This window comes from Herpailurus yagouaroundi, unplaced genomic scaffold, assembly GCF_014898765.1.
Source record: "Herpailurus yagouaroundi ecotype Mexico unplaced genomic scaffold, PumYag 159, whole genome shotgun sequence".
Lineage (NCBI taxonomy): Eukaryota > Metazoa > Chordata > Mammalia > Carnivora > Felidae > Herpailurus > Herpailurus yagouaroundi.
In genome coordinates, this window is record NW_024412400.1 from 79388302 (window position 1) to 79410316 (window position 22015).

Below are 22015 nucleotides of genomic sequence, written 5' to 3' on the forward strand. Positions count from 1 at the left end.
GACGGCGTCCCTCCCTCCCCGGACCCTGCGCGTTGGTACAGCCTGCTCCGCCAGCGTCACGTGGGCGCCCCCTCTGTGACGTCGGCGTCTTCGCTGTAGCAAAGCTCGGCCTCTGGAATTCTGAGAACTAATTTGCTATTCGGTGACATAAGAGGGGGAGTGCGCTTTGCTTTCCCGGGGTCTGGGGCTAATTCCTCGTCTCTTACCCTTAAACTCGGCTCCTCGAGCTAAATACACAAAAGGGAGCGAGAGGTTCGACCCGTTGGAAAAAGTCTGTTCTGTATAGTAGCTTTAGAGGCGAGTAAGAGAAAAAACAATAAACACCACAGCTCTTTCCAGCTAGAATATTAGGCACCACGAGAAAAATATTTGCCAAGCAGTTTTCGGTGGGTTCATTTGCTTTATTTTATTTGGGTCGGATTTTTTTTGGTTTTGTCTTGTTTTGTTTCCTTGTTGATGTGGTGGCTTGGGATTTTTTGGTTGTTGTATTTTGACGATTTTCGGATTTTTTTGCTTCTGATTTTTGCCTTTTTCAAGTTTGTGGTGTTACGTAAATAGTAGGATCCCGCATCGGTTGGATTTTGGTGTGTGTGTGTGTGTGTGTGTGTGTGTGTGTGTGTGTGATTTTTTTTCCCCATCTAATCTCTCCTGCGTTTTAAAGAAGATGTGTTATTTTAATATTGATACTATTGAAAGCAGCTTAAATATTTGATCGCATGTAACAACCCAACCCCCACTTTTTGGGGGGCGGGCGCGGGGCGGGGGTGGGGGGGGGAGGCTGCAATTTTCTTCTTTCCCGTGGACTTTTACTGAGAGGAGGCACTCCAGCGCTTGAGGGACATGTTCAAAGGATTTGTTTTGGTTTGGTTTGTTTCTTTCCAGGACAGCAAGTGGTGGGTTTACTCTTTCTGTTATTGTTGACTGTTAGGAAATGTCTTGTTGAAAGGAACGTGTGTGTATTTGGGTATGTGTATGCATGTGTCCTACAAAATTATGTGAACCAAATACAGGTTTGTGTTTTCCTTTTTCTTAAGGTCTTGATCCCCCGCAACCCCCCCCCCCCCCGCCCCGGCTCGTTTCAAGGTCGTTGTAAAAAATCTCTTCTGTCTGTGTTTAAGAGATCAGCCGGAGGGAATTCTAAAGGCCTGCGGTGCCAGTATCACAGATACTGCGTGTATTTAGAACAGACTGTGCTACAACTACAGCGCTCTGCACGCAGCACAGTCTTAGCTTTCGAGCCTAGTTGGGAGGAGGAGGAGAAGGGGGAAATCTTTCTTTCTTTCTTTCTTTTTTCCTTTCTTTTTAAAGGCAAATGCAGTGCAGAATCATTTCACTGTGGGCCTTGGTTTGTTTATTCAGAACTGCCAGTTTCCCTATTTAAATGTTGGTTGGGGTTTTTTCCCCTCCTACTCATCCCCGAATGAGGGAGACTCTTGTTTCTTTTATGTCTCTCTCTTAAAAGAAGGGTGTGAGGGGAAAATAATATTTCAGATTCCTCAAGAATTAACCCAAAATGTTTGGACCAGAAGCAGCTTTCAAAGGTCAGGCTGTTCTGAGCCTTGGCTAGGAGAGTCCTTCAGGCGACTCATTAAATTACAGATGAGTTCTTAAAGGTTCCACAAAATTTCTGCACATGTTAATTTCCAAAAAAGATATGTCCCAAAATAATCTACCTCTCCCAACCTCAAATGTGAGTTTATAATGGAGCAGTGAGCAGAGCTCTGAAAGATTGCGGGCTGTTTCCTGGGATATTTGGGTTCCTTTTCCCGGGAAAAGTCCACGGGAAGTTCAGATCTATTGCTGAAAATGCTGTTGTCAATGCACCCCCGCCCCACCACCACCTTTAAAAGGCTGTGTTGGGAATTTTAGAACCAGGAGAGGTCCAAAGGGGTTGATTATTTTCCACAAGGTCTGAGGCTTAGGACCTATGCGTATCTGTTTCTATGAAATCTGAATATTCTAATACTTATTGACAGATGGATTACTGCAGCCTCTGCAGAAGAGCCTGTCTTGGAAAGGATTTTTGAAAAATATACATAGGCCTAATCCTGTCACTGTTGTTGAAATGAACATTTTACCCCCAAAGACTGTCAAGTGCAGATTCATTCTGCCAGAAGGCGGACTATCTGCTTTTTTATTGTCTCCTTCCCCTTCCTTTTCAGAGTTTTCAATGAATTCCACTGGATTCAAAATGATACCCCGATTTTGCTGAAGTGATTTTCTCTGTGCATTTATATGTGTTAGAGTTTCAGGGTTTCTCGGGTGTATCTGTATGGTTTGGAATGTGAGATGTACGCCTCTGCCCTATTACTGATCCTATGGTGGACATTACTTGTATGATTTTTCATGGCTTTTCTAATCAAAGTGGCCATCCTGTGTCACTGGTCCCCTGCCAGCGCCCCTGACCAACCTTAAACCTTAAACACCGTTTGTCCCTCCTGCGTTCTCTTTGCCACTCCAATCTTAGCCCCATGGGGGCGCTGCAGAGCAGAGGGAAATCTGCTCCCACTGGCTATAGAACCAGCCAAAATGGGGGCTGGGAAGGAATTCACCCTTCTTGTACCTCAGCCCTTTTTAATTCTTTGCAGGGAGCCCTTACAGGGAAAACTTACCAGGCCTGGTTTATAGATAGTTAACCCCACCACAAGGGACCTTGAACCTTTTCAGCACATTATTTCTGGGACCAAGCGCCAGAGTCCCACATTTCTACGACTGTTTTGTTTTTCTGTTTGTTTGTTTTGGTTTGTTTCTGGCTTTTTTTTTTTTTTTTTTTTTTTTGCCAAATCAGTGTTTACACTGAAAGAAATTGATCGGAAGGACACCATTAAAAGAAAAAAAATATTGAAAATATTCTAAAGATAGAGACTATGTTCGGATAGCTCCCTTTCTCTCTACTGAGTGAACAATGAGGAAAATTGTGCACCCACTCCTCAATCTCTTTTCAGTTCCTGGGAGCGTAACTGTCAGATTTTATACCAGTTGAATTTCTTGCAGAATGGCCTTCTTTCCCGCATTCTTGATCTCTCCCCATCAGTAGCCAGTTGGCATCACTGTGTGGGCTCCCTCACTCCAGCAGTGCTATGTTATATAGGATTAAAGAAAGAATGTATGCAAATTCTTTTAAATCATCTTTAAGAAGCTCTAAGGAGAGATTCCATGTCTGGGGTCTTATGAGTGATTCCTGTCGCCTTGGAGGGACTAGGTATCCATCAGTCTTACCATTTAATTGTTCCTGGCTATTAATCCTCAGAAGACCAGGTCAGGCCCTTTGCCCAGGGGATGGGCATAGTAATAGGTTCCTAAACACAACTGCTGCGTAAATATAAGGTTTGTTACAAATCAAATAGCCTGGTCCTAATATTACATTTAACTAAGGAACAGATTTTGCATCCAGTTCCCCACAATCCAGTCATAGCTGAAAAGAAAGCTATCCTTGGAATAAACACCTTCTTGTCCTCTTTTTAAGGAGGCTCCAAACAGGAAGTTGATTTCACCTGTCAGGAACTTCTGACACCTTGGTAGGTCTCTAAGGTTTCACGTCTCAGAATTAGAGATTTTAGAACTGGAGGGAACGTTGCAGATCAATCACTCACCTCCCCCCAGGTTTCACTCTTTGAAGAGGGGAGGTGGCCCTCACCAGAGGCATGCGTGACGCCAGGACAGAACTGAAAATGGGTATTCCTTTGAGGGGCCTGCATCATTTCAGGAGAATGAGGGTGGTCTGCCTACATGGCTTTGGAGGAGAGTATCCTGTTTTCTGGCAGAATTGAGGAAAGCAAGACTGCTTTGGGCTCCTTATAATCTGTAAATTGTTTCTCAGAACGAAATCCAAGTCCTGACGATACTGCATTTTGATGGGCATTGGGTTTGGTTACGTTTGTCTCTGGCGCTGTGCTATTCTACGTGACTTCTGGTGGGTGTGGGAGACACTGTCCAGCTGATGCATAAAATTTTACCTATTCCTTTTCTTTCACATTCTTTATTTAGACCTATTGTAAACGAGCTCCGCGTATTCTTGGAGAAAGAAAGGAGTTTTCTTGGTATATTTTAGAGAAATTGAGCAGAAAGTTTTGAGACATTAAAAAAAAAAAAACAAACCCAGAAGATGATTTCCAGCTACTACCTTCTGAAAAAGAAGTGTCAACGTTTAATTTTGATCCATATGCTGCCTGCTTTCAGCCTGTTTTATTCTGAGATTTTTTTTTCTTTAGAAACCTTTTCAGCCTAGCTCAGAGTCCCCCCCCCCCCAACAACACTGATTTTCCACACTTTTCTCACTTATTTAAAATGGAAATAAATATCGGGCGCTTAAAATAGAGAAGTGATGGGGGGGCGGGGCACCTAATCATTTGTTTATTGCACTGGATTGCACTGGATCACTGTTTTGAATAGCAGGGTTTTCACTTCCTATGAAACTTTAGCATGAAGGAAAGCAGCAGCTGGACCAGGAAGGGATGAAGAGAGGAAAGCACTTGAGTGTTTGTAAACTCTGGGTAGCTGGCCCACCCTGCCTGCGGCCGGCCGAGCTGTCTTTACTACCTAAGGCCAGAAGTGGAAAAACTTGATTTGCGTGTTGTGCCTGCATTTTTTTTTTTTTTTCTCCTTCTTCTCCACACCACCCTCTGTACACCTGGCTATGCAGAAGCCTATCTGAAGCCCGGCTTGATGGCAGGCAGAGCTGGAGAGCGGAAGAATGTGCGGAGGGAGGGAGTGCTTTCGGTACTTTTCCATTCACATCTCCACAGTGGCTTTTCTTGTTTATTTCAACCTCCACCCGCAGAAACCTTTCAGCTGCCTGAAATTCGAGTCATTAAACTGTTCCCTGAGGTCAGACTACAGATGCTTGGTGCATGTTTTCTACATGTCCATGACTGTGTAACATATGTACATACAGACACACACACAAAAACACGTTACTTCCTCAGGGGCATGGTGCGAGGTAGGAAGAAAAAAACAACAACAACCTGGATTCGTTGCCAAAAAACCCTGGGTTTCTAATTACAGTGCTGCCCGGAACTCTGTTCTGGAACCTGGAGCAAAACCACTTGTCAGGACTCAGTTTCCTCAACCGTGTGAAGAAATAACCCGGGTGATTTGCATGGTATCTATCTGTTCTAAATTCTATACCTTTATATCCAGATACATATTTGCATGACTTTAAGATGGGGGGACGGAAAAGGAGCTATATCTATGTGTGTACCTGGCGTGGGGGAAGGGGTTAAAATTTAAACTTCTAAGTAAAGAAGGCAGTCCTAGAATCCTCCCCTCTATCAATTTTTAACCAATTGTAGACCAAAGTCTGGGGTTATGCTGAGTGGGTTCAAAAACCAATTGAAGATTTTTAAAGTTGAGTTGGAGGAGACAGGTTCTGAGACCTTGTACCTTTGATCTCCAGCATTCATAATCAGCTGTGACACTTCTCAAGTGTATTTTCAGTACTGTAGTTCTTTTTTTTTTTCCTTCTGTTTGTTTTTGGAAACTGTCCCAGTCAATGATAGGAAGGAGATGACACTTGTATACTGGGCAGTCTTTAAGCCACTGGGCCCCATGTGGATGTGAAAAATATGTCATAACATTCACACACACACACACACACACACACACACACACCCCACACAAGAAGGAAGGAAAAAAAAAAAAAACCTAGAGAGAGATTCCTGGTAAGAAACTTAGAGGTAGCTCAGCTATCACTGCCTTAAAGGTAATTATTTGAAGTGAGAGGAAATAACAGATGAGGAGTTTGCCCTTACAAAAAAAAAAAAAGCCTTGATCTTCCAGAACAAACTTGAAGGCAATAAAAGACATACTTTCACTCAGTATTTCCTATACTTTTTTGATCTCCATTCTTTAAAAAGAAAGGTCTAAAGTTTCTCAGGCCTGATTGTCTAGACGAAATAGGGTCTTTAACAGACTTCAGCATCCTCAGGAAGTGATAAAGCAGCTCCTACTTATTAGCAGTGAGCTCCCCATTACCACCATTTCTCCTTTGGCTTAGACTTTCTGCAATATTATTGCCCATGGATGAGCAGACATGGAGCCCATTAGAGTCTCTCAATGTCAAACTACTGGGTTACAATATGCTAGAACTGAAAGGGTCCTTAGCAACAAATTAATCCAATGCTACCGGTGTTACATAAATGGAAACTGAGGCCCAGACAGAAGGCGTTTTCCACATTCACTGAATGGCTGACAGAGCCAGATCTTGAACCTTGATGCCCTGGTTCTAAATCCACTGTTGTTGTTGTTGTTGTTTTTTCCATAGCTTATCATGGAAAGCGAATATAGGGTGGGCAGCCCTGCAAAAGAGCCATTTGCTGTGGCCTTACTTTGAGAGAACGCTGAAGATTTGGACATTTGATGTGCTCTCCACGGAGGTTCTGTTCAGTCTTGGGGGCACACTGACAGGATGGAAAGAAGACTGTCCTGCGCAAGTTTTGTGTGCGGGTCTCACTGCAGGACGCAGGATAGGAGCCTCATAATCTCCCACGGTGCCGTGACTTCATATTGTTACTAAGTCTAGAATTGTCTTAAGGATAGTGCAGTTGTATCGTGATTGTATGCGTGTTGGTATTTACAGTATCAAATGTTAAATATATTTGGCCTAGAAGCAATGATGCCACAGTAGCCATGATCACCCCTAGTGCTCAGACTGTACCATAAAATAAAGATTCACTAAGAGAAGAAGAAGAAGGGGAAGGAGAAGGAGGGAAATCAAGATAAACAAAAAGCCTCTACATTGATGGGGGATAGTTCAGAGCCACTGGAGCTACTGAAGTGCTCCCAGTGGCCAAAGCTGGAAAATTTGAGCAGCAAGGTCGAGTCATATTAGATTATAACCCGAAGTACAAAATAAGTACCCAAAGTTCACACAGATAGAAATACATTATGGGGAAAATTAATAAATGGAAGGAGAAGAGCCCAACTTCCCAGGCAGAATTCCAAATAATTTATGCAGATACTCTATCCTCAAGGAGGGAGAATAGAATTCCTTTCTCCTTAAGTATAAGCTGGGCATAGTGACTTCCTTCCAAAGAATGTCGTATGGGAAGGGGGTGGGGGAGGTGATTTTACATGGAGAAACCAGACAAACACTACATCAGCCAGCACGTCAAGGTCAGCATCAACAATGATAAACCATGTTGACTGTATGAACCTTTGACAGAAGGTGAGAAAATGGTTCTTGGCCTCTGTGGTCTCGCTCCCACTTCCCAGTCTATTTATGAGGAAAACATCAGACACATTCCAGTCGAAGGGCATCCTACAGAACGCTTGACCACTACTCCTCAAAACCGTCAAGGTTATCAAAAACAAAGTCTGACAAGTTGCCACAGTCAGGAGAAGCCCAAGGAGACATGATAACTTCATGTCAACACGTATTCTACAGAAGAGGAGAGAAGGTAAATCTAAACAAATCTGAGCACATGATGGATGTTAGTTGATAATCTTGTGTGACTATTGTTTCCTCCATTGTTACAAGTGTACCAGACTAAGATGAAATGTTAATAATGGGTGAAATTGGGTACAAGGCTGTTCTCCATATTGTATTCTCAATTTTTCTGTTAAAAAACACAAATTATACACACACACACACACACACACACACACATATATATATATATATATATATGTATATATACACCATCTCTCTATCTCATTTTCCCATACTAGGATCCTCCAAAAGGTGACCCAGGCTTCTCTTGAAATCTGAAGAGATCCTGCCTTTCACTCAACAATGCCCCCAAAATAGAGTCCAGAAAATGAGAGAACCTGCATTTATTCTTTTAGTTTCCTAAATTGAAAGCAATTTAGCTAATTTCTATATGCCGTCATTTAGATAGAGAATGGTTAGGAGAACACTAAGGAGGCACCAAAGGGCCTAATGTCATTATAGCAGTAGATGATTCAAGCCACCTCATCAAGCTGCTGATTCAACATTTCTCTGAGGAGATTCTCTGTGGAAACAAGGCCCAGAAAAATCTTTGCCATCAGTCCATATGGGACATACAGATCTTGAGGCTTCATAATTGAGGTTGGGGGAGTCCCGAGAGCTTCCTAGAATGTCTGCTATTTCATTGTACAACTCTGATGGAACCGTGGGTCTCATCAGAGTTGTAACTCTGGGTGTCTAGAGACAAATAGTTTCCTGGACCCCATGACTCTGTGAATTTGTCTTCATCGTCTGGATTTGACACTATAATCTAAACTCTCCTCAGCCTTCAACCTATTAGTTCTACAGTTGAGAAAGATCCAGAGAGGGGAATGGTTTGCAAAGACCACCCCCCAAAATTAGCGGTAGAGTTGCTTCCCATCAACCCAGGCCACCCTGAATCACTTACTTTGCTGCAGTATCCACTTTGGTAAACCAAAAGCCGCTATTACTTTGATGTGTATTCAGGAAGGCCTCATTAATTTCTAACCAATTGTCAGTTACCAACGATGTCTAGTTCCCATGCTGTACTTGAATCTTAAGGGTCTCTTCCTTTTTTCTGTCTTTTCCCACATCTATCAACGTCTCTGTCAAGTGCTTGTAAAACCTTTGAACCAATACTTATGTTCACTATGGAGGCTGACATTTAAATAATTGACTCCTGTCATACTACATTTTGGTGAGCATGACTCTTTCAGTGATCTATTTGGTCACATGTCTCAAGAATCACAAACACAGTCATGCCCTTTGAGTCAGTACTTCTACTTCTAGGAACCTATCTTTGAGGCGCATACAATGTACAGGGAAAAAACTCAAACATATAGGGCAAAAAAATCTTTGAACGAATATGTGTGTCTAAGTTTTATAGCTAACAACAAAAAAAGTGAGGTTCCATCATCACTGGGTTGAGGGAAAAGGTGTTGGATGGAGAATGCTCAAGTGTAATATGACTAATTTAAAAAAAAAATAGAATTGAAAAACACCTATGGTAACAGGTAAAGTGAAAAGAAGTTTTATATACATATATGGTAGATTAACGACTATGTTTAAAAATACTCTTCATAAAAAATAGACTAGATATAGGGGCGCCTGGGTGGCTCAGTCGGTTGGGCGTCCAACTTCGGCTCAGGTCATGATCTCGCGGTCCGTGAGTTCCAGCCCCGCATCGGGCTCTGGGCTGACGGCTCAGAGCCTGGAGCCTGTTTTGGATTCTCTGTCTCCCACTCTCTCTGACCCTCACCTGCTCATGCTCTGTCTCTATCTGTCTCAAAAATAAATAAATGTTAAAAAAAATTAAAAAAAAATAGACTAGATATAAACAAGAGTATACAATACGCAGAAAACATTTTGGCTGCTTTGGGTAATAGGATTACAAATGCTTTTTTCCTCCCTTGATTTTTTTTCTTTATCTTCCAAATTATATAAACGTGTATATATTAGTTTGATATCTGTTTATCTATCTATGTACCTATCTATCTGTCTATATCTGTCTTACAAGCACAGCTGAAGACACTGAAAAGCCCTAGGTGAAGTCTTTTAAGTGCAGCCAGTCCCCTAATTCACAATTCTGAATGTTTGGCCTAAAATTTATGCTGCCCTCATCTTTAGGACTTTCTAGCAAAAGTGAGAGTGGCCCACTCGCTCTTGGAGAAGACTTTTCATTCTGGGAGACACTCGTTTTCACAATAACAAAACATCACCGTTTCTGAGCACATTGACCCAAATTAGGTAGATCTGTAAATCTTTAATCTACCTCTGCCCCCTTGGTCTTAGTGTGCTTATCTTGTTTGTTGGTGTTTTCTAGCATTTGCAAACGTCAAGGGTTTCCTTGTTACTTTGCTGTCTCTGTGAGGCCACCCAGGAGCTTTCCTGGTAGATGGACTGCCTCTGGGATTCTTCTGGAACTAGAAGACATTAATGTTTTGTTTCTTTTTTTTTTTTTTTAACATTCATTTATTTTTGAGACAGAGAGAGAGAGAGCATGAACAGGGGAGGGTCAGAGAAAGAGGGACACACAGAATCTGAAACAGGCTCCAGGCTCTGAGCTGTCAGCACAGAGCCCGAGGCGGGGCTCGAACCCACGGACCACGAGATCACGACCTGAGCCGAAGTCGGACGCTTAACCGACTGAGTCACCCAGGCGCCCCAATTTTTTGTTTCTTATAACATGTTTGGCTAGTGAATGCTAAGGAAAAAAAAAAATAAACCTCAAATTTTTTTTTTCTTCTGAGAATCACAGGCTGTTAGGAACTTTGGGGAGTATACTATTATTTGAACCACTGGATTTTGAAAAATGGCCTGGGGGTAGACATCAGAATCTAGGCAGCCGGGGTGAGGACCATGGTTCTGATAGGCCCCTTTTCCCTGAAACCACTAATGTAATTCTTCACACTCAGCTCACTCTATTCACTCATTCACACAGCACACAGCTCAATGAAAGTCTTTTATGAAAGAGATGCCATCATGCTAGATGACGGGAAACAAATATGAATACAATAGGGGACCCTGATCCCAGGTAGCACACAAACTACTGAGGAAACAAAGGCCCAGAAAGGTGCTAAAACTAGCTTTAGGTCAGGCAGAAGAGAGTCCCTGAGTCAGGACTGGGCCCCAAATGTCCTGATTCCCAGCCAAGCAAAACTACATGGCTTCTTCTCAGATGCTGTGTCCTACCTCCCACTCTGACGTCACTCTGAGGCATTGGCACCCTCCTTGGGCAGGTTCAGTCTCCGAATTTTTCATCCAGTCTCGATTAGAACAAGATATAACCCAGCCGTCTCGAGGTACCATCCAGTAATACCCAACATCCAGTGCAGGAAGGTCCCCACGAGTCTCGGCTCTCTTCCCAGCCACGATCACCAGGCTAGCTCAGTCTGCAGGCTGGGGCTTTGCCTGGACCTGGGTTTTGTACCTTCTTGTACCTGACAGGTTCTACCGGGAACAATCAGGTCACCCAGCCTCATGCTCTCCGAGAGCACACAGCCTCCAGTAACATCTGCAGTCTGGATGTCAGAACCTAAGACCATCCCTGGCAGGAACTGCACACCTAATAGAGCTTGATGCCTACTTAACTAAGCCCAAGTTCACCTCAACCCTCTGGGCATCCCGGACCTTTGGGTAATAAACTGGCAGATGATATCTCCAGGTGCCAGCCCTGTATCCAGACCAGTTTCCATAGCACCGTAGTCAGCAAGGCCCAGCCTACCTAGCGTTGGGCTTATCTGCCAGCAGTTATAACCATTTCCTCTCTGCGGCCAAGAGGGTGGACTGGAGATAACGATGCGTGCTCAATACCACCAGACAAGATTTCCGAAATCTTAACAATTACTTAGTCCGGCAGCTTTCAATGTGTAAACATTAAGTTGCCAAGAACAGCCTCATTCTTTGGAGGCCCTGACGCTAAAATGCCAGCAAAATGCTCAGAAGAAAATGAGACGGAGAAAGATGAATTCTGACATTAATGAAAGCCATCCTTTGGGAAGGCATATTAAGACTTGGTGGCAGCGAGAATGGAGAAACAAGTGGCGAACCGAGTGGCGATCGGAGAAACAAGGCCCTCCCGCTCTTTTCAGTCTTGACTCTCGACAACAGTTTTCTACACCAGACTCCGAGGACCCATGCACTTACCTCCGCCCCACAGCCCTGCCTCAAGTTCTGTCTTTCTTCCATAGGCTAGATGTTTCTCAAGGAGAAGAGTGCTTCATTTTTGTCTTCTTAGACTTGTGCCCAACACATTACTCACTTAGGAAATGTTGGTGAAATTAAAGTTAGGTAGAACTGAAAGAGAGTTTGATGTGAAATCTGATGATCTGGGTTCCAGTTAAAGTTCCACAACTGACTAACTTCTGTGGGTCTCAGTTTCTTGTTCTCTAAAATGGTAATTTCTGTTAAAAGACTACCTCTCAGTGTTCTCAGGAGAATCAAGGACAGTGCAAGAGAAAGCACTTTGGGTATTATAATATGCAGCTCAAAGTAGTTGTTGAATGCCAGAGGAACACACAAACTAATGAGTGAACTATCATAGTTAAGGAAAGCTTCCAGGTTATTCCCTGGCAGATTCTGTGACTCAGGTTGTATCTGGGGAACGGTGATGTAGAGTGCCCTGTCTTGACTTTGTAACCATCCTTAAATATATTAATTTCACTTCCTGAAATATTTTAACCTTTTAAATACAGGAAGACATAAATTAACTGCTAAGGATTCATACTGATCCAAAGAGAATAAAAAAGATCATCAGAAAGTCTTTTTGTTCTTGAAATGCAGAATTGGAAATGAACCTTTTCCCAGTAGTGGGAACTGAAATCCAGTGTTAGATCCTCCTTTTTGGTACCTTCTTCCTCTTTCTTCCTCCTCTTTCTACCTTAGCCCCTCCCTAGCCCTCCCCTGCACCCAAAAGGAAAAAAAAAAATCATTTGTTTTGAATTAACTTCAGTCTTAGCAAATGGTATAAACAAAGTCCAAATTTATCAGGGCTGTTTTCTAGGATCAGCAAGGTGGATTTCTACAAATTTTTCCAGGAACTGAGTTGCTGGGTGAGTTACTAAAATGAGGTTGGATAACTTTCTACCAAAGGCTTGACCTGAGTGACAGGAAAAGCCATGGGCCAGTGCTGTCCTCCTAAGAGAATTCCTGCATTTATCCCTTCTGTCTCTGCAACCAGAGCCGAGTGGACCCCATGAATATTGAGGTAAATATAAAAGGAATTTAGGGCAAGTCGTTCTCGACAGGGAGGAAGAGAGAAAATAGGAGTACGGGTGCTAGAGGGAAGATCTCTAATAACAGGACAAAGCGATAATTCAGCGGATGAAGCAACAGAGCTTTGTTGACATTAAAAACAACCCAAGAGTCCGTATCCTACTTCCTGCAATCTATCACAGTAGGGACCTAAATGGGACAAAGTACCCAGCAAACTTAGTAGATGGGTGCATAACAGTCTCAACAGGGGCCAGGGACAGCAGGCGGTAGTGGCAAGAGGCAATGCTTCTAGAATTGGGAGCCTGTCTGCCCATACTTGCCAGGTTTGCCATCACCAAGCCCTTGATCAACAGCTCACTTATTTTTAGATTCCTAGAGGTGGGAAGGAGAGAATACTGGATGTATACGGCAGTAAAAAAAAACTCCGACGTGGGTGAGCTGGGACGATGTCCAAGCTGTGCAAGGGCAGCCACCTCCCCCATATGGTTCCTTTTTTTTTTTTTTCCCTCTCCACCCCTCCTGTTCCCAACACCTCTCACCCAACCACACCTGTGGAAGCCACATTCCTGCACAAAGCTAAATGTGTCCAAGGGGAGCAGAGCGAAGGAACATAACACCAAGATACGTCCCTTCTCAACTCTGAAAACTGGGAAGTGTCAGTAAGAAAATGGAGGAGTGCTGGAAGATTCTAGAGGTCAGGAACGAAAAAGTTTGGAGAAACGGCACAGTCGACTGTATTTCGTTATTTTATCGCCCACTGGGTTAGACTTTTTTAGTATGGGATACACATATGTTGATATCTTCAGGTCTGACTACTTTGCAGCCACAAAAATTATCTATTAAGCACCTACTATATGCCAAGCACTGGGCTAGACTTTGCATATACAAAGAACAATTACAGACTTGTCCCTGGAGGAGCCCATTGTCTAGTTGAGGACACAAACATTACACAAGTACACCCACAGAGGAGTATTTATTATAAATTATGTTAACGGAGCTGCAGAAAATAAGTAAGGTACTGTGAAATGGGGGAAGGATGTAACTTACTTAGGATACAGGCCCCTCCATGAAAGTAAGCTTTAAGCTGAGATGTGAAAATGGAGAATGGATTCCAGGCCAAGGGTGAGGGGTGAAGTGTGCGGGGCAGAGGGACCAGACGCCAGACAACCCTGTAAACCCATGGCATGGTCAGAGACCTGAAAGAGGTCGGTATGGCACAAGCAGAGACTGGTGGTAGATGAATTTGGGGGGAGAATCAGGAGCCAGACGATGGAGGCCTTTGCAGCCTATGGGCAGGAATTTAGAGTTTGTTCTAAGTTTACTGAGAAATCATTTAGGATATTTTAGGCTGGGTGATGACATGATCTGATTTTTGCTTTAAGAAAAGCACCCCAGCTATCACGTGGAAGATAATTAGAAATGGGCAAGAGTAAATTCTTTAAGAGGCTCTGGTAGGAGTCCTGGTGAGAGAAGAAGGGAGCTGGCAGTGCAGGTGGGGAGGTGTGCAAAGATTTGAGGCATACTTTGATGGTAGAATTGACAAGATTGAAAGCAAGATTGGATTGATCGGGAGTGGATGGTGAAAGAGAGAAGGATATTAAGAATGAATCCCAAGTTTCTGATTTGGGCATTTGGGTAGATGTATTTCCGTTTACTGAGTTAGAAACACTTCAAAGTAGAAGTTTGTAGGAGGGGCAGATGCCGGCAGTCAAGAACTTGGCTTTGCGCACGATGTGTCTGAGATGTCTCCGATGTCAAAGTAGACAGTTGACTCTGCAAGACCTGAACCCGAAAGATAGGTCTGGTTTGGAGATATAAATTGGGCTTCAGCAAAATAGACATAGTATTTGAAGCTAGGAGAAAGGATTGGTTTTCCATCAAGCCAGGCATTGAAAAATAGAATTAAAAAAAAAAAAAATAGTAAAGGCAGAATAATCCTTGGAACTAGTCCAGTCCAAACTCATTTCTCAACTGATAGCAAAACTGGGACCTCATGAAGTGAAGCTATTGGTGGAAGGAGAGTTGGTGAGAGATCAGGTCTTCAGGTTGGTTGGTTGTTTTATATACTGTTTTGTCAACATTTGACATAAAAATGGTTGAGGCTAAGAAATCTAGGTCACTCTATAGACGTGGCTCATGGCGCCACCTCCCTTAGCTTAGGGTCTCACCTGCTGCATATAATCGGCCACACCCCGGTTAGTGATTTGCTCCCCTCCTCCTTTATTCGATGTAGGACCTTCTCTCCTCATGCCCTACTTCTTGAGATAAGGTGTAGCCATCCCAAATGAACATATCTGTGCATTTTAATATCGAGGCAGTGCAAGCCTCAGAGCAGTGACGGAGGGGCTGAAGGCACGTTCCTGTAACACTCCATCCTCAGCTTACCACCTATGGCCCCTGTAATTATTTGGCAACTGTACTGCCTGTATCTCCTCTGGAATATGAGTACCTAAAGTCAGGAGCTACTTTTCTTCTCCTCGCTCTCTTGAGCCGGCCCTGGCACCTAGGACAAGCGGCTTACCCGTCTGATACATGTTTTCAGTAAGAGGGACTCAATAAATTGAAGCCTTTCATTGGACTCAACATACCTTTAGTTACATTTCCATCCTTCCAAGTAAAGATATTTACTGAGCACATACTCTGTATCAGGTATGGTGCTAAAGGTTGTCGTTGTGTTCAGTCTTTAAAATGCAGTTACGCAGCGGTTGATATTAGCTATTGTCCAGTCTATGTAGGTTCATTCATGTGTATGTATTTGCATTCCTTCCACCCGATTCAGTGAATATTTAATGGGCATGGACCATGCGTACAGAGGTACAAGAGGAAACCTCTGTCACTCAGGGCTCTAGGGCTAGTGCAGGCGAGAGATATCAACGAACACGTAAGCAAAGACAATGGCTATCACCGAGCTACAACTGGTATATTTTGGGTGAATATGGGAATATTTCGGGTGATTGCTTCAAGCCAAGAGATCTAGGAAAGTTTCTTGGAGGGGTTGACTTTGAACACAGTAACAGAAGAATGTAAAAGAATGAACGTATTCTTGAAATGAACATCAAATTAATAAGCATAGCTTTGAAATAATTAACAGCTAACATATATATGGTACTTAGTACGTGCTCTTTTAAGTACTTTACACTTGTGAATGTATTTAATCCTTACAACAACCATATGAAATGAGTGGTATTTTCATCCCCACTTTACGGACAGGATGCTGAAGCACAGAAAGGTTAGGTAACTTACTGCAGCTCGAACAGCTCACAAACAACAGAGTTGGGATTTCAACCCCAGCGATTTAAGTCTTTGACCTTAGCTGTATGCTCTGTCTAGAAAGCTGTTTAGTTTGCAAAGAACTTTTTCCGCCATTCCTTAATGTGCTTTTAGTCATGACCCTGTGAAGCCACGATTATTATTCTAATTAGAAAGACGAGTCAATTGGAACCCAGAGTGGGAAGACACCAGCTGGGCTAGTTAGCTGGAGCTTAAGGTTCAAAACCTGGTCATTTAACCTCAGACAAGTGCCTTTTCCCGGGTTGAATTATTAGCAAGTAAATATGTTCATTGCTCCTACTCTGAGCAAGGCCCTGTGCTAGCCTGTTCATATATGTGCTAATTTCATTCCCACAACAGCCCTGAGAGGTAGGTGTTGTTACATTTCAAAAGAGGAAACAGTTCAATGCAGCCTCTACTTGACTTTTTTTTTTTTCTTTTTGAGAACACTAGTGATTTCCTATGAGGCATGTTGGTTTTCAGTTTCATGCTTTGCCTACTCTTTGGTCCCTGGGAACCCCTGAGGACAGAGTATTACCTGTGCATTAACACATGCAGCTTCGCTGAGAATGGAAAATCCCAATTAATCTCTTTGCCAAAACCTTCCAGTCACTCCTGCATTTGGCCAACCTTTCTTGCGTGCTGAAAGTCAACATTTAAATATGAAACTCAGCTTTGGTTTCCAAAAATTTAATTGCATTATTAAGAATTGGTTGACACTGGGCTTTGTGCGTCTAGGAGGGAAAGGCTGGGAACAAGGCTGACCAGACACTCCAGGCTGGTCAGCAATTCGGTGCAATTCCTGACAGGCTCGATGTAATCTGGGACTGGACTGGCCGTTTCCAGCTCGCTGCGTGCGCACTGTATAGGGCATAATCTAGCCCCTCTGGGGGGAATATAAATCAGTGGCTAGAGAAAGAGACCGGCTTTACCAGGGATCCATTGACAAGTATGTCAAATGCCAAAGAAAGACACTTAGTTGAAAGCCAGTAAGAATTCATAGCCAGCGCCACAGCCTGAGGCAGCAGAGGCTGGATTCCTCGGCATCAGCTTTGTTTGTGCATGTGCTGTCCGAGCACCAGGTATGGAAGTCTCTGTGTTCAGCCCTGTTGCCTCCCGGGGTTTGATGAAGGCTCTTAGGAGGGTCACGATCTCAGCCTAGAATGGCAGTATTTAAAAGGGACAGCAAAGAAGAGAGGGAAGATGACTGACGCTTTCAGTGCAAGAAGAAGGAGAATGGATGGAGTGAAAATTGGGAACTTTCCACTTTCAAGGCTGGGGTTATAATAAAGGGCTTTGTTGTCTTGCTGTTGTCAAACCTTTCCAAAGAGTCTTCTCTGCAAGTGGCTACCGGAGTCCTAGTACGATTTCTCTCCATGCCTCTTGCCTTGGTTTGCTCACTTGTAAAAAGGGAGAGCAACCGTCCCCTCCAGGTATTCTCTTGAGGATTCCATGTAATAAAGCTCAGTGAGTGGCTCATTAATATAAAATGTGTAGAATGTAGGCTGTGTATCATGCACTCTCCTGCTATCCCAGCTGTACGGTAAAAAAATAGAACTAAACAGTTAATATCGTTTAACAGAACCTTAGAGATCATCTGACCCAACACCTAAGTGGGGTAGAGGCCGGGAAGGGAGAAGGCAGTAAGTGTCTTTGCCCAAGGGTGTCAGGTTCGAGGCTGATGGAGAGTTTGCCGGTGCGGGAAGGAGGGAGTCACTGACAACCGCTGTGAGCTAGCTACTCTGCTGAGCCCCCTAAATGTAATTTTATTTCCTACTGACAGGAGACATGGGCAGGTGCCTTCATCTCCTAAATCAAGAGCCAGAGGTCCCGAATGGAAATAGCCTCCCTGAGATCATAGAGCTAATAAACAGATGAGGGGGATTCAAGTCCTGGTTGAGTTAAATCCAAAGCCCATGCTCTTGACCTGACACCATCTCACCAAGTTTTCTGCTTCTTTGCAAAGACCCGCTTTTCAGGGTTTCCATAGCACCTACCAAGAACAGTGGTGGCTAGAGAAGGAGTTGTTTTTGGTTTTGTTTTTGTTGTTTAAGTAGGTCTATGAATCACAGTGTAAGCCTCCTTTATGCAGCTCGATCTTGCAGTCTACAATGGCTAAGTGCACTGGATGACAGTCTGACGTAAAGCTCGAACTCAAGAACCATGAGACCATGACCTGAGTCAAGACCAAGAGTGGACGCTTAACCAACTGAACCACCCAGGCGCCCCTCTGGTACACAAATTTTTAAAGAAAGTATTCTGTCAGCATCCTATACACCGTTATAGGTGGGTTTTTTTTCTTTTTCTTTTTTCTTTTTTTTGCATTACTCCGACGTATCGGCCCAGTATCCATCCACCTGTATACCACCATTGATCCCAATAAATTTACATACATAATTACCAAAAACCATACCCGTTACCACACACGTTATACATACGTATATAGAGAGATACCTGCATATCTTCAGTGAATGTTGATTAAACCCCACTATGTGACAGGCAACAAGTGAGTTGCTGCAAAATGTCACCAGTTAGAATCTAGTCTGGGAGAAATCAACCCACGCTTGTATGGTCAATTAATCTACAATAAAGGAGGCAAGAATACACAATGGAGAAGAGTCTCTTCAATAAATGGTGTTGGGAAAACTGAAGAGCTACATGCAAAAGAATGAAAATGGACCACTTTCTTACACCATAACCAAAATAAACTCAAAAGGAATTAAAGACCTATGTGAGAAGGAGACCATAAAACTCCTAGAAAAAAAACATAGGCCGTAATCACTTTGACATCCGTTTTTGGCAACATTTTTCAGACGTCTCCTTAAGCAGGGGAACAAAAGCAGAAATAAACTATTGGGATTACAGGAAAACTAAAAAAGCTTTTGAACAGCGAAGGGATTCATCAACAAAATGGAAATACAACCTACTGAATGAGAGAAGGTATTTGCAAATGATATATCTGATATGGGATTAATATCCAAAATATATGAAGAACCTATACAATTCAACAACCCCAGACCCAAAGAATCCAATTAAAAAATGGGCAGAGGATTTGTATAGACATCTTTCCAAAGAAGACATACAGATGGCCACAGGCGCATGAAAAGATGCTCAACACCATTCATATTCAGGGAAATGTAATTCAAAACTACAATGAAATCGCATCTGTCAGGACGGCTAGAGTCAAAAAGACAAAACATAATAGGTGTTGGCAAGGATGTGGAGAAAAAAGAACACTCATGCACTATTGGTGGGAATGAAAAGTGGTGCAGCCATGATGGAAGAAAACAGTACAGAGGTTCCTCAAAACTTAATTCTAAAGATTTATAGATAGGTAGATAGATAGATAGATAGATAGATAGATAGATAATGGGATATTACTCAGCCATAAAAAGAATGAAATCTTGCCATTTGCAATAACATGGATGGAACTAGAAGACATAATGCTAAGTGAAATAAGTCAGCGAGAGAAAGACAAATACCATATGATCTCACTCATATTTGGAATTTCAGAAACAAAACAAATAAACAAAGAAAAAAAGAGACAAACAGAAAAAAACCAGACTCTTACCTCTAGAGAACAAACTGATGGTTACCAGAGAGGAGGCGGGTGGGGGTGGGGGGTAAAATAGGAGAAGGGGATTAAGAATACACTTATCATGATGAGCACTGTGTACTGTACAGAATTGTTGAATCATTCTTTTGTACACCTGAAACTAATATATGACACTGTTTGTTAATTACATTGCATGTTTAAAAATGAAACAAACAAACAAACATGTCATGCAGTAATTCTACCACTGGGTATTTACCCAAAGAAAATGAAAACTCCAATTTGAAAAGATACGGGCACCCCTATGTTTATTGCAGCATTATTTACAATAATCAAGATATGGAAGCAGCCCAAGTATCCACTGATAGATGACTAGATAAAGGAGATGTGACATATGTGTGTGTGTGTGTGTGTGTGCGCGTGTGTGTGTGTATGTATATGTATATGTACACACACACACACAATGGAATAACTCTCAGCCATAAAAGGCTGAGATCTTGCCATTTGCAACATGGGTACAGACCTAGAGGGCATTATGCTAAGTCAGACAGAGAAAATCCAATACCCTATGACTTCACTTATACGTGAAACCTAAAATCAAAGCACACGAAGAAGCAAACAAAACACAGGAACAGACCCATAAATACAGAGAAGAAACTGATGGTTGCCAGACGGGAGGGGGTAGGGGGATGGGCAAAATGGGTGAAGGGGAATGGCGATACAGACTTCCAGTTACGCAATAAGTCATGGGGATGAAAAATGCAGCATAGGGAATACAGCCAGTGGTACTATAAGAACCCTGTCTGGTGACAGATGGTAGCCACACGTGTAGTGAGCATAGCACACTTGTAGTGTAGACTTGTCCGATCGCTGTGTCCTACACCTGAAACGAATGTAACATTAGTTATGCAATACTATACTCTACGTGTCCCCTATACTCTAACGAACAAACAAGCAAACAACTAAATAAAACCTAGACTAGGATGCTAATCATCCCCAAAGTCATGCCATTGCTTATGCCACTGTTTTTTTTTTATGTTTTTAATTTACTTTTATGTTTGTACATTTTTATTTAGTTATTTATTCATTCATTCATTCTTGAGAGAGAGAGAGAGACAGACAGACAGACAGAACACAAGTGGGTGAGGAGCGGAGAGAGACGGAGACAGAATCAGAAGCAGGTTCCAGGCTCTGAGCTGTCAGCACAGAACCCGATGTGGGGCTTGAATTCATGAGCCTAGAGCTCACGACCGAAGCCGAAATCGGATTCTTAAGGGATTGAGCCACCCAGGCGCCCCACCCCATTAAAAAAAAAATCTGATGTTTAGGAAGACCAGTAGGCATTGTTCCCCAGCTATATTATTCTTACTCTCTTACTGGAAGTTTAGCTCAAAATCCAGGTTTCTTCTAAATTGTTACCATGTGCTGCCGTGACAAAACCACTCACAGCACAAGGCAGTGCCCTAAAAAAAGGGTTTGGATTCACACTTGCTTGGCACATGGGCCTTCCTTTTCACCTTTTTTATGTTTAATAGCTTAGAGCCTGTTAATCTGTGTGGGCTCCCGAATGTTTTATTTATTTACTTGCCCAAATTCGGGCCACTCAGGCAGCACTGTCAGCTGCTCAATTCATTGCAACAAGGTCTCTGAAAAGGCAGTTTATGGAAAGGACACAAAGACTCTTAAAACAAAGCTGGTTTCTTTGGACCCTAACACAAATACCTGTGTGACCCTGGGCAAGTTACTTAACCTCTCGGAACCTCGGCTTTCTTATGTCTAAAGAAGGCGGTAATAACACCCGACTCACAAATGTACGTAAGGATGAAAGGAGAAGTAATCTCCAGAACCTGGTGCACGGGGAACAAATAACACTTCATTTGGATACTAGCCATGCCCTCAGGAAGGCACATCTTCCAATCCCTCCTCCCATGCCCCTCCTGCATTCAAAAGCCCAGATGAAGTGTATCTTGAATTAGTCACCAGTTTGGAACTCCCTCCCCTCCTTTCCTTGCCACTGAGTTAGATAATCTATATGAGAGTCAGAGTGACTATTTCAGTGACACACACTTGCATTTCACTAATCCCCACTACACGGTCCAGCTTTCGAAGTGTGAAGCACTTTCTCACCCGTTACCACATTTGATCTTTACAACAGCCCCATGAGAACCCAAGTCCGTGTTGTTTTCCTTCTTTGACAGATGAACAGGCAGAGGGTTAGAGAGGTCAAGCACCTAGTCCCGGGTCACACTTCTAGACTTAGGGCTATGGCTCTGAATTCCATCCATGAGCTTTCTATTATATCAAGCAGCCATGGGATTTTTGCTACATACTTAAAGAGAGACGCTAGGTGCTCTGGAAGAAATAAAACCAGGTAAGTAAAGGCTGATGAAGAGTAAGTCAGACCGACCCTATCCATCCCATGAAGACCCCACTTGGCCTCTGCCCAGTGTCCCTCTATCCTGAGCACTCCTTTCTCAGCCTCTGGTCACTCAGATCCTCCTGTGATTCAGAGGGTCACTCAAACTTGGGCTTCTCCATAAAGCCTTTGGCCAACCACCCCACCCATTTCT